General features: G+C 38.8%; 1 protein-coding gene across 1 annotated transcript in view; it reads left to right on the top strand.

Annotated features, from left to right (window-relative positions):
- DCC (DCC netrin 1 receptor) overlaps positions 1-13,089 on the top strand; it is a 1,152,813-nt gene that overhangs the window by 397,476 nt on the left and 742,248 nt on the right. The gene's annotated exons all lie outside the window — the stretch shown is intronic.

The following is a 13,089-nucleotide window of genomic DNA, read 5'->3' as shown; positions in this document are numbered from 1 at the left end:
GAAACATCTAGATTTCCAAATGAGAAATAACAATTTGCAATTAAACCAAGAGGGCAACCATTTGATATGGGCTTCTTTTCCCAGGTCCCATTTTGTCTAAAATCTAGACTCCTGATAAGAATGAAGACTCGTTTTCAGCAATAACGTGTGCTAGGACAATTGGACAGGACCACCACTCCATCCCTCGCTGTTCTACCGAGGGTGCGAGGAAGCTAAAATCTGCAAGAGATGCTCTTGTCAGGTGACAGCATAGAAAATCAGATATCGCAGATATTGCATACTGATACGCATTCAGTCCAGAAATCTGGTTTCGTGCCACAAAAGAGTGTCACAAACCAGACTTTGCCTGAGCAAAAATGTCTTGGATAGGGGGCAAGTCTTCATCTAGAGAGACAGTGGCCAACCATCCGATTTTAACCAGGACTGACAGGGTTTTAGCATTTGAAAGTACCATGCCCTAAGAACCAAGCCCTCAGTCTCAAGGAAAACTTGAATGGTCTGTCGACCCACCTGGTGGTGTCCTGGCTGCTTTAGCAGTGACAGGCCAAAGCACAGTTGCAGAAAGTCCTCTTTTTTTTCTTTTTTTTTAAGATTTTATTTATTTATTTATTTGACAGAGAAAGATCACAAGTAGGCAGAGAGGCAGGCAGAGAGAGAGGAGGGAAGCAGGCTTCCTGCTGAGCACAGAGCCTGACGTGGGGCTCGATCTCAGGACCCCGAGATCATGACCTGAGCCGAAGGCAGAGGCTTTAACCCACTGAGCCACCCAGGCGCCCCTTTACTCAGGAAGCATGTGAGGTGGTATTCTGATATGCAAACCGAGGCTATCAGCCCCCTGGGTCCTTTGAGTGATGGATGCCTGGAATTTGATTGATGAGCATAAAGTGCAGAGTGGACTGAAAGTCTATATTAATTATGATTGATTAAAAGGAACAAGTAGAATAAACGCCGAGGATTAAGGTAAAATCCACTTTGCCAGAATATTCCAAGTGAAGTGGAAAGGGTGCGATTCGATTTTTCTAGCGTAAGAATTTCTGGACCTTCAGATCCCACCCATCCGTCACCCATGCTGCTAAGGTAGTTCTGCAGATTTGAATGAGCTAGGCTGGCATTTCGACAGTACTAAAAGGCAGATGCATATGTGCTGTTAATGAAAATGACCTGCTTCGTTGTGGTTTCTGTTTCCCTGCAATCTAGATTCACTTTTACCCGCTCTGTTTCAATGGTGAAATGAAGAATGATCCCTTCCCTGTAAGATATTAAAACAAAGTATCTTCAACTTTCCTATTCTGTAGAAGGATGGGTTGGCAGATTCAGTCACTGAGTTACAATCTAATATTAGATTGTATCATTTCAAGGCAATAAGGCTGTTCACAGCATTTTAAACACTTACCATGCTGTTCGGCAACACAGCATACATCAATGTTATGTCTGTTGAGGTTAAGATTGCCAAACCACTGGAATGCACAAGGGGCATATATCTTCCTTGTAATAAAGACCATGGGCTTGATTTAATCTCATTTTTAAAGCATTAGCAGTCAATAAACCAGTCACTGCTAAAAGGTAACAGTCAGCTTTGTGTGAATGAAAAAAACAAAACAAACAAAAAAAACCCACCAAAAAACCTGTTTTGTACCCTCAAGTGTGGTGTAGAGTCCATTAAAATAATAACGCCTCTCTTCCACCTTTTGCTTTCTCAAAGTGTCTTTCAGGAGAAAGAAATGTGGCAAATGAAATCTGTCTTTAATCCATCAGAACTTTCCGAACCGTGCTCTTGACTTGCACCATTCATCCAATTTTCTAGGAACTTCTCACATGCTCTTCAAACTCTTAAACCTAACTGTGCACTTAGCTGAAGCCGGAGTGGAGGAGTAGGAAAGATAAACCAAGGGCTACCATCCGTCTAACATCTTATTAAAAGTCTCAGTATAGGGTGCCTGTGTGACTTGGTTGAGCTTCCAACTCTTGATTTTGGCTCAGGTCATGATCTCAGGGTTGTGAGATGGGCCCCCCAGTGGTGGGCATGGAGCCTGCTTAAGATTCTTTCTCTAGCTCTCCTTTGGCCCCTCCCTACTTCTCTCCCTCTCTTTAAAAAAAAAAAAAAAAGTCTCAGTGTAACAAGCTATTGTCTCTTGGCATTCCTGAGAATTGCAAGTTCTATCAGTAAGGGCTATTATTCCATTTGAAAGCAGCTTGGCCTGTACTGGCTGAAACTGGGGAATTTTTATTTATATCCAGTAAGCTCTTAGTCTAAAGTGGTGCAGTATTTCTCTGCCATGGATATTTCTGTTTAGCCTTCTAGATTGAGACTTTTAAAGAGAGAAGCAGAGAAAAAATTTATCTGCAAAGCTTCTCCTTCCCATCCCCGCTCCCATCCCCAACACCAGAGTGTTGGGCATGTTTTGTACTTATTCATTAGTTATTTGCTTTGCCAGTGAACACATGGAGCTGTGCCATATATGGAGAGGTTTCTATTTTAGGAGTAAGAATTTCTGTCCCTTTCAAGGGTCCATCTAGCTGGACTAAGAACCAGATTGACATAGAACAGATTAACAGGAGAAAATAGAATTTAATAGCATGCATAGAGGGAATCCACACAGACATGGAAATTCCAAAGACACACAGACAAAATGAGGTATCTACATCATTCTGAACTAAGGAGTAGGGGTAGTGCTTTTGGATTTCAGAAGAAAGGAATGCATTTCATGGGGCAATAAGAGGAAGAAAAGAAGTTTGGTAATTAGAGGTTTGCCCTGCCATATGGATGGCAAAAATTTTCAAATAAAATTTATTTCCACTGATAACCCTTATTCTGGGGGAAGACCTCCAATTTAGATTACTCTGTATAGTTAAGAGGGGGGCAAAAGTTTTTCTTGAGCCCCTGGGGTCTCTACTGCTTTCTGCGCAGAATAAAAATAATCTTCATGACAAACTGGTCCGCGATGGAGTAGCTTGCCTTTGGCTACTCAACAGTCAGTGTCATCGTTGTTTTTCTCCTCCTCCTCAACTTCTCTCTCTCTCTTTCTTTCTTTCTTTTTTTTTTTTTTTTTTTGAACTTGATGAGATTAAACAACTACTTGATGGACAGAGTTGGAGTGATTTTCTTTATATCACACTAGTTGATAAATTATGGGAATAATTTGATTTATATCTCAGTAGTCTATAAAGTAATTAACTATTGAGGACTTTGTAAGTAGAAATGGACTGTGCTGGGATATCGATATGCTACTTAAAAAAAAAAGAAAGGCATGTGCCTCATCCCTTCTGAAATCCATAACATCAAGATGAGCATGGACTAGTCCACGCACATTTTCCCTACTCCAGATGTTGCCAGCTATCTGAGCCTCTGAATTCTCTTCTGTAAAATCGACATAACAATAACCTACCTCCTAAGGCTGTGCTGGCTTTTAAATAACATTTAGCATGGAAAGCTCTGGTACAGAGTAAATTCTTATTCAATGGCAGCAGTAATGGTACAAATCGACCTAAAATGGATGTTATGATGTTACTGCAATTAGTATTATTAGGGAATGACAACTTTGAATATTCCTTGTGATGATTCAGAACATTTTTGGAGGGATTAGGAGAAAAAGAAATATAGGCTACAAATTGTGAGCTATAAATATTGTCCTCTTGGATCAGATATCTGCTTTTGCAATCTATAAGCACACACTGGCAAGCCTGAATTGAGTTTTTAGAAGTTGAATCTATGCAGTTTGTTGGCAAGCTGTGCCAAAATCTGTTTGACTACAAGGTTCATTTTTCACAACTTAATCTAGTGTTCTGTCCATGAAGCCAGTGTAATTTGTACTGGTCAAACCAGGAGTTCTAGATCATGCAACTTCTGTTATCATTTCAGAAAAAGACGCTGGTCAGTCTTCTCAACGGAGCCTTCTTATTGTCCTTCCAACTGGAAAAGATTCACTGAAGCTGAGTTCACAGGAGTTTTGGTCTAGGCTGAGAGTTTATCATAACCCCCTCTCCTCTAGGGGAGAGAGGAGTCAATGCCAGTGTGTAAGAAACCATATCACTGCCAAGCTCCACTGCATAATCATGAAAGTACCATCTTGGTTATTTTCCTTAATCCTAATCCCTCCCATCTGCCACCCACACACCTACCCAACCAGCCAGATCCTTGCCCACTCACTTCCCCTGCTGGGCTCTGAGGATCACAGCTGGAGCCCAAGTACGACCTCTCCTTGTATTTACTCTCTTGGGGATGCACTGGGATCCGCTCCTTCTCGGGTAAATGGACACTGATTGCAGGATACATCATACATCATTCAGCATCTGTATCCAGGTAGTTCTTCTTTTGTTAATTTTTAAGCATTTACTTCTTGACTATTAAAACCACTGACTTTTGTATGATCCTTTCCTCTTTGTACAGTATATTCATATGCATTAGCTCATAATGCTCAAAAAGGCTCTGTGATACAGATACCCAGATTAATAGAGAACTTTCTACAGGCAGAAAGTGGAACCCACATTCTCTAACTCTGGCACATATTTATTCCCTTGTGACTTTGCTTCTCAAACTGAGGATTAGATGTAAGGACACTGTGAATAGTTTCCTAAGTAGTCATTTATTTTTAACCAAGAAAACTTTCCAAAATATAAACAAAGGGAAAGAATAGTCATTGTCATAATAATAATAATAATAATAATAATAATAATAATAGGTTTTATTTATCCATTTAGTCCCTCAAAAATATCAGCTCCCGGGACGCCTGGGTGGCTCAGTTGGTTAAGCAGCTGCCTTCGGCTCAGGTCATGATCCCAGCGTCCTGGGATCGAGTCCCACATTGGGCTCCTTGCTCAGCAGGGAGCCTGCTTCTCCCTCTGCCTCTGCCTGCCTGTGCTTGCTCTCTCCCCCTCTCTCTCTCTGATAAATAAATAAAATCTTAAAAAAAAAAAAATCAGCTCCCTGTGGGAAAACACTCTGATTTGGTTGTTTTCTTCTCAAATGAGAGATTTTGCTACCATCATTATGCATTAAATGATGACACACGATGAATATCTCCTAAAGTATAGAGAACATATAAATTTAAAAATAAGCTTATATATACTTTTTATAGGGGTAAGATTTTTCTTATCTTTTAATCTTTGTAAGTGGTTTCATAATTCAGGCTCAGTTAGCATTTTTTTCTTTCTATTTCTTGAAAATCAAGCAAATAAAAGGCCAACTAAATTGCCTTTACTCGAATTGTTATTTCATTCAGCAGTATATTTTTTTCTTCTTCCTTATTACAATAGATGTTTCAAGATGCAAATTGTCACACACTGCTTTTAAATAACACAGGCATTATAATTAAAATTCCCCTGTGTTAAAAAAAAATAATTAGTTACTTGAGGAGTTGTTGCAGTGAATTCCCTTCCAGAATGCCTCCCATTTAAATGAGTTATGAAATAATTAGTGAAAGCATATTATGGTGAGAGAATCTAGAATCACCTCAGCTGAATGGAGCATTTTGTGAAATGATAATCTGACCTTTACGTTTTTACTTAAAAGGAAACAGAAAAAGGAGCTTGTCTTAAGAAAAAGGAGAATAAACTACATTGCCTCAGGTCACTCAAATGTTATATAAAGGAAACAGCAAGAAAAATGCTCATATTCCTTTTCTCTACAGGAACAAATATAAGAATCTTGCCTAGAAGGTCAAGTTCATCTGGTCAAGCAGTTTAGAAAATGTAACCCAAGGCCTTTGAAAACTCTCAAAATTCTATTTTGGGAAGGTGCAGTTAACAGAGCAAAGCTTTTTTTAATTTTAATCCAATAGGGATAGTATTTATTTTCAAACAATGAGTAGGAAAATAAATTGTTCAGACACCACAATTCTTAATGGTCTTAATTATCTTCAGCTAGCTAAATGTTCCTATTGTTTTGTGGTTTAAACATGAGAGTAAAATATATGTATATATGTAGGAAGGAAATGTGGTGTTATAAGTAATTGTTGTGTGTGTACTAATCTTATAATTTTCTTTTAATTTTATTACTAAATAAAACTGGGATAATCACCAACTTGCCCCAGTGCTTCCTTACCCGCATCCTCCTGCACCCTTGCCTTAAATAATTGCATTTTTAAAAATGGGTTTTAGCTGCTTCCTTCCTAAGTCAATTAACTCTGCAATAAAATTAAAATAGAAATATATTCCTGAAAAATATGCACAGTGGAAAGACACTTTTTACATTATAAAAATTACAAAAGAGAACTTGACAGGGCTTTTTATAGTGGAAACATCAACAAAACAAATTTTAAAAAAATCTTCCTACCTTTCATTTCCTTTCTTTGTTATGAATTCTAATTCATGTGACAATGGAAATAGCTAATAATTCATTCTAAAAATCATTATCTTAAGAGCATTGGTTTTTGTTTTGTTTTGTTTTTCTTTTCTTTTCTTTTCTTTTTTCTTTTTTTTTTTTCTCAAACGTTAAGCTAGCTGCAGTGTGATTTTTGCTAGTACTATAATAAAATGCAGGGGGTAATATTTAAAATAACTCAATGATAGTAACAGAAAACTGTTTCACATTCTAGAAGACCCCTTTGGAATACAAAAGCTTGATTTTTTTTTTTTTTTTTTGATAAATGTCAGGCCTAACAAAGACTTAAACAGAGTAAGTAGATAGCTCAGATGACATCATTGTAAATCTCTGATGAAATTATGACTGATAATAAATTTAATAAAACATTTTTACTTTTATGAACCTCTCACAGGTCCTGGTTTTTTTCCTATTATATTTTTTATGGCCACAGTAAAATTTATTATTTAAATGTGATATTATATAATGACCTTTGAGTTGAGATATTTGTATTAGATACAAAGTTTTTCTACAAAGTAAGGAAACCGTTAAACTTAGGGTATGTTCTAGAAACTATGTTAGTTAAAAGAAATCATAGAAAATCTCAGTGTATGTAGTCCCTACATCATTTTAATCTTTTCCTTTTAGAATGTAGGTGAAAGTACTCTTAGTGAAAGCAGTTACTCTTCTCCCTTTAGGAAATTATTGTTTTTTAATAGTCTAATTTTATACCTACAATCTCCATATATTCTGTAATAAGCAGTCTAACCCATTGGCCATTACTCCCATAATTGTTTAAAAGCCTATTATTCAATAGCTGTGAGAATTAGAATAAATCAGAAAAGTTAATTCCTAGTGAATACAGAGCCACTGGGAGACACGAAGGAGCCACGTATTCTTGATGCGGCAAGTAACTTGTTTTGGAACTTAAATCCTGAGTGTAGCATAAAACAGCAACAGTGAAACAGCAATGTTGGATATTTTTGATACAAAATAAATAAGGAGGGTAGGTCCCAATCTACCATCTCATTTCACAGTACACTGGGAATACACACACACACACACACACACACACACACACACTCTTACATAATAAATAATGTAATATAGTATTAATATATTTAAATCTGCTTCTCCTACTGCTTAGTTGAAAATTCCTTAGAGGCTTTTTTTTTTTTTTTTTTGAGGCTTTCTATTAAAAGACCAAAACTATTGCCTTAGCCCTGGAGCTCAGTGTTTTCCACTGAAGGGAAGGGTGGAAACACTCTAAAAGCAACTGAGAAGATGCTTTTGTTCACACAGTTCATTTCAGGTTCTTAACTGGGGCTTGTCTTTAAATGCCTCTCAGGTATGGATGCACCTGCTTTAACTGGACCATATAGAGCTCTCTGGGACTGTGATACTGTGACTGAAAATAAATATCTATGTGGCCTTCTTCCTGTTTCTGGCACTGAGCTCCTAAAACCCTGGCTATTTCCATACTCCTGAGAGCTAGTAAGGTCTTTTGCTATGTTCATGAGGTTGACTTTGGGATCCCACTCAAGGGTGGGCCCTGGTTAGCAGGAGAAAAAACAAGTGATTAGAGGGTTAGAACTTTCACTACCACCCCCTTGATCTCCTAGGATGGAGGGGAAATGGGCTGGACGTCCAGTCAATAGCTAATGGTCAGTGATTTAATCAGTCATGCCTATGTATTGAATCCTCCTTAAAAATCCAAAGAAGGTTCCAAGAGTTTCCCTGTTGGGTGCTGAGAGAATGATGCCTGGGAAGGGCAGGGAAACTCTGCACCCTTTCCCCACACATTGTCCTTGTATCTCTTCCTTCTGGCTGCCCCTGGGTTATACCCTTTTATGATAAGCCAGTGATCTAGTACATAAAATATTTCTCTGCATTATGTGAGGTGCACCAATAAATTGATCTAACCTGAGGAGGAGGTGGTTGGAAACTCCAGGCTATAGTCAGTGGGTCAGAAGCACATATGAGAACCTGGGTTTGTGACTAACTAGCCTCTGAAGTGGGAAGGGGGGGCAGTAGGGCTGAACTCCTAACCTCTGGAATCTGATCTGTCTGCAGGTGGGTGGAGATCAGAATTGAGTTGAATTTTAAGAACACCAAGTTGGTGTCCAGAGGATTATTGGTGCTGCAGAAAAACCTTCTCTACACATTGGAATTGGGCTCAGGAACCGAGAATAATTTATTTTTGTTTCCTTAAGGCAGCGAAGGTTGGGGGTAGTATGACTAACTAAAAATCTAGTAAGCCGGGGTCAGAGTAACTACGTGTAAATGGTTTGATAAATATCGCGCTGGTGAAGGATATGTGTGTGAGAGAGCATCTGTGTTGTATCGTCTGCATGTTTTCTGTTATGATCTTTAAACAATTAGGTTTATACTATCTATAGTGAACCTAGGCTGTCCAGAGATAATTAGACACAAATACATACCATAGAGACATGTGCCCATACACTCACATACCTTTCCATTTCGATGGCTCTTCCTATCAAAGCCTCTATGTCTTCAATCTATTGATGAACACCAGAGTCATAAAACCTATTTGACTGGTAGCCCCTCTATTTTTGTTGTTATGCACGTTGTTAAAAATTGTACTTTACAAAAAAAAAATCATTTTCATTGTAACCCTGAAGCTCTACCACCCTTAAAAGGGGCTGCTCAGGAAACTTCACTTGCTAAAATTTCATTTGGAGCATTTCACCAAGTAAGAGTCTATTTAAGAAGTGTGTTAAGGATTAATAAAACCTGTATAGAGTTTCGACCCTATGTTTCAGTGCCGGTTGATTTTATTGGATTGGATTTTTGTGGCCCCTGTTGCAAGGAGAATTCATCTCTAAAACCTGGAACATGACACACAAAATTCGTATTCCTTTGATGCAAGCATTGCTTGCAAGGGCAACCTGTGTGTCCCACAGGACACTGGGTACTTCATGAGCAAGCATTGTGGCTATTTCTCCATGGTTATTTCCAGTTGAGTCTCAGCCTTGGTGGTGCCTGTGTTTGGAGAATGTAGTTGTAGATAGAGTAAATGTCTCCTTTAAATACCCCACAACCTCCATAACACATACATATTACATATATCTGGGGTTTGCTTTTATTATGAAAGAGTTCACATACCATAAAATTTCACCTTTGAAAGCAGGTAATCCCCTTGTTATTACTATATTCATAAAGCTGTACAGCCCTTGTCACTTCCTGACTCTGGAGCATCTCCATCCCTCCCCTCATACCCTGGAAACCATCAGTCTACTTTCTGTCTTCATTGTCCTTTTCTGTTTTAATTCCAGTGTTGTTAACATATAGTGTTGTATAAGTTTTGGGTGTACAATAGAGTGATCAGCAGTTCTGTACATCATCCAGTGCTCATCACAACAAATGTATACCTTAATCCCTTTACTGATGGTTTTTAACATAAATGAGAATATTTGATTATCCTATACTCTGTAGCTTTTCTTACTCTAACAGATGAGTCTCATTTCTTTAATTCCTCTATAAGATTTTATAGTTTCCATCCATATATTGATATCGGTCTGTTTCTAATTTTTCTCTTTTGTTCATAATGCCTTCATGTATATTTTTGTACTCAGTGAATACTCTGCTGTGCCTATCTTTTACACATCTCTTAAGATCTACTCCTAGCAATGCAACCAGTGAGTCAAAGGGTATCTGCATTTAACAAATATTGGTAGATTCATTTTGTTAGCTTGGACCTAAAACATCAGAGGTCAGTGTTTTTTTGTTGTTATGTTTTTTTTTTGTTGTTGTTGTTGTTGTTGTTTTTAACCATCGAGCAAACAGAGCTGGCTTCTCCTTAACTTTTAAGTATTACTGAAATCTGCTGCTTACTCTAGCAGGTGTTATGAAGACACTGTCAATAAACAGCCAAGGGCATTTGCCTCACTTAAAAAAAAAAAAAGAGAGAGAGAGAGAGGGAGCAAGTGAGAAAGAGAATCTTAAGTATACCAACCTCAGAAAATACCGCTCACCTGTGTCCTGTGATTTTCCTGATATGTATCTCTTCTGTCTGCTAGTAGTTGGGATTGAAGTGACCCTTGGGTAGAGACCAGAATTTCCCAAGCTTTATATATACTGTCAAAATGGCATTTGGTCATATGGGCAGACCACAGAACAATGGGAACTTTCTCTAGTGTCCTAAAGACCCTCCAGGTTCGGGCTCCCACTTGCTCCTGTATCCTTCTGTAGAACCCCATCCCCACTTATTTCTTCAGTTTTTATAGCAGTTTCTTAAACAAGCATATTCTAGTGCTCATGGCTTTGCACACTACTCTGTATGTCTTCCTTTCTCATCCCTTGCACTACCTCTTGCATTTTATTTTTACAAGACTCAGTTCATGCAGCCAACCTTTTAGGAATGGTTGACTAGTGAGTTGGGGTTTCGTGAGAACCTGTGACACAGTGACCTGGTGTCTTGTCAGAGCATGGAATATGGCTCTCACTATATATTGATAGTACACACCCATACCTCAACTCCTCTACTGGTCACTGACTTTGTGAAGATACAGATCTTATTCTATCATAGCCCACCTGGGTAAAGGGATTCCTTAGAACCCAGTTAGTTGCACAGTAGAGAGCGCTGGTTAGAAGCATTGGGTTTCAGAGCCAGCCAGCCAGGACTTTGTATCCTGTCTCTGGTTCTTCACTATTTCTGTAAACTTGGCCACCTATCGGAATATTCTGGGCTTTCTTTTCTCTCTATAAAATGGGCCTACCACAATGAGGTTGCTGTAAGATAACCAAGAAGGGCTAAGTAAAGGGCCTGGAACTTTGTAATGGCTCAATGGATGAAGGTTTATGAACAACAAAATTGGGGTATGGTTGAAAATTCCCTCAGTGCTCTGCCGCAGAGGGGAAGAAGGAAGCTCTGTGAAGAAGCCCTCCTCTCCTCTGTGGGGACATATGTCCATATGCCCTGGATGTCCTACCTGTCTGGCCTGCTTCCCATCCAGAGGCTTATCCTTCCCCATCCACACAGGCCCTGTGCAAACACGTGAGGTTAAATGTGCCTCTTTAAATCTCTTGGCACCAATGCTGTGGAATCAGTCCATCTTCCTGAGTAATCGGAGTTAACGAAATAACGATGTCATGACAAAGTATTTAGGTAATATCCAAGGTTTTGACTTTATTCTTCCTGATATTGAAACACAACACCTCCTTTTTTTTTTTTTTTTTAAACATAACACTTAATTCTCACTTACCCAAAGTCTGCAGTAAAGTTTGCTGTAGCTTTGGGGAGCTTTCTGTGGACTAGCTCAAATTATGCTGGAACTCTTGCTTCCGAGAAAGCATGTGAACTGCCAATGGACAGGTTACCCCAGTTGGTGTTTAACACATCATGAAAGTAAATGTCATTACAGATATGAAAACATTGCTAGAGTTAGGAGATTCATGTTAGTAATCTGACTTGCATTACTAGCTATGTTTTTACATGAATCTTGATTATTTATAACTGACTTGGGAAATTATCTCTCATTTTTTGAAGGTTATTCACTTATTTAAGTAATCTCTACACTCAGCATAGGGTTTGAACTCACATCCCTAAGATCAAGAGCCACATGCTCTCCAGACTGAGCCATCCAGGTGCCCTCATCCCTCATTAGGATGCTTGTTGTCTCCTTGTGTTCGAAAATGCAGGCAGTCATTCCATTTTGCCAGAGAATTTAAATATGTTTTTTCCAATGCTAGGCTATCCTTTCTTTTATCGCCCCTGGATTTGTGTAAATATCTGCAGTACAAATGTTTCTTTCTTTCTTTTTTTTTTTTTTTAAGGCCTTTTGTAAGGCGCTTAGAAAGTATTTTAATGATCAGCATTATTTATGTTGCCTGTGCAGCTATGTAAATAATTCAATCCCTCCTCCACCAGAACTCTTCCAACTTAACATACCTTTAGAAAATGTGAATGCAATTATAAGGTAATACTGCCCCAGTAAGCATGTCATTGCTTTGGAAAGGATACTGGGGGTGGAGAGCTGAGCAGGCCCATGCTAGGGCCGTGATGATAAAAAGGATGTTTATAAATGAAATAGTACCAGAAATGGCACCATACCTTGGAGGAGGGAAGCAATTTGGTGAAGTGAAAGATGTTAAATGTTTTAATTTTCTTCTATGCCAGTAAAATCTTGTAAAACAAGGTGACATATTAAATTTTCTATACAACAGTGGCTCCAAGAGCCTGTCAACATTTTCATTATAAACTCCATTTTCGGAGCTTTATAACTCAGCTTTAAGAATTCGCTCTGGCCTGACATTTGGAGTGCAAGGTCTTACCTGGGGGACATGTGTTTCACATGTTTGAGAAATTATGAGTTTATCCGTTTTTCAGTTTATAATGAGTAACCTTTTCATACTTTTTCGCTCGGCTGCTGTGCCTCAGAAATTAGAGGCCGAAAGAAGGCTTACATGTGGTAGGTCACCAATGGGGGAATAAACTACAAATGTGGTCAACATGGGTCAAGGCTGCCAATTTTCATCACGAAGACTCTCAGTCACACTGGCCGTTCTGCCCATCCTACGGAAAGCAGAGAGAGCTCTACTAAACTGCCCTCAACAGTTTGTAGACTAAAGTGTGTTACCCAGGAGGTCTGCTATGCCAGCTCTCTGCAGGGGAAACCCGATTGATTGGAGAATTCTTAGTCCCCGGTCTGTTCATTTCTGCATTTGTATTATTTTGTGGGTGGCCTAAGACCTTTTCCCTAAAGATTTACGTTATTTTTCCCAGTCTCAGCGTAGGTTGTTGTTGTATCTTCTTGGCGGTTGTGTTTTTG

The sequence above is a fragment of the Neovison vison genome, chromosome 3 (genome assembly GCF_020171115.1).
Source record: "Neovison vison isolate M4711 chromosome 3, ASM_NN_V1, whole genome shotgun sequence".
Lineage (NCBI taxonomy): Eukaryota > Metazoa > Chordata > Mammalia > Carnivora > Mustelidae > Neogale > Neogale vison.
The sequence above is the reverse complement of the archived record's forward strand: the minus strand, read 5'-3'. Positions and strand labels throughout refer to the sequence as shown.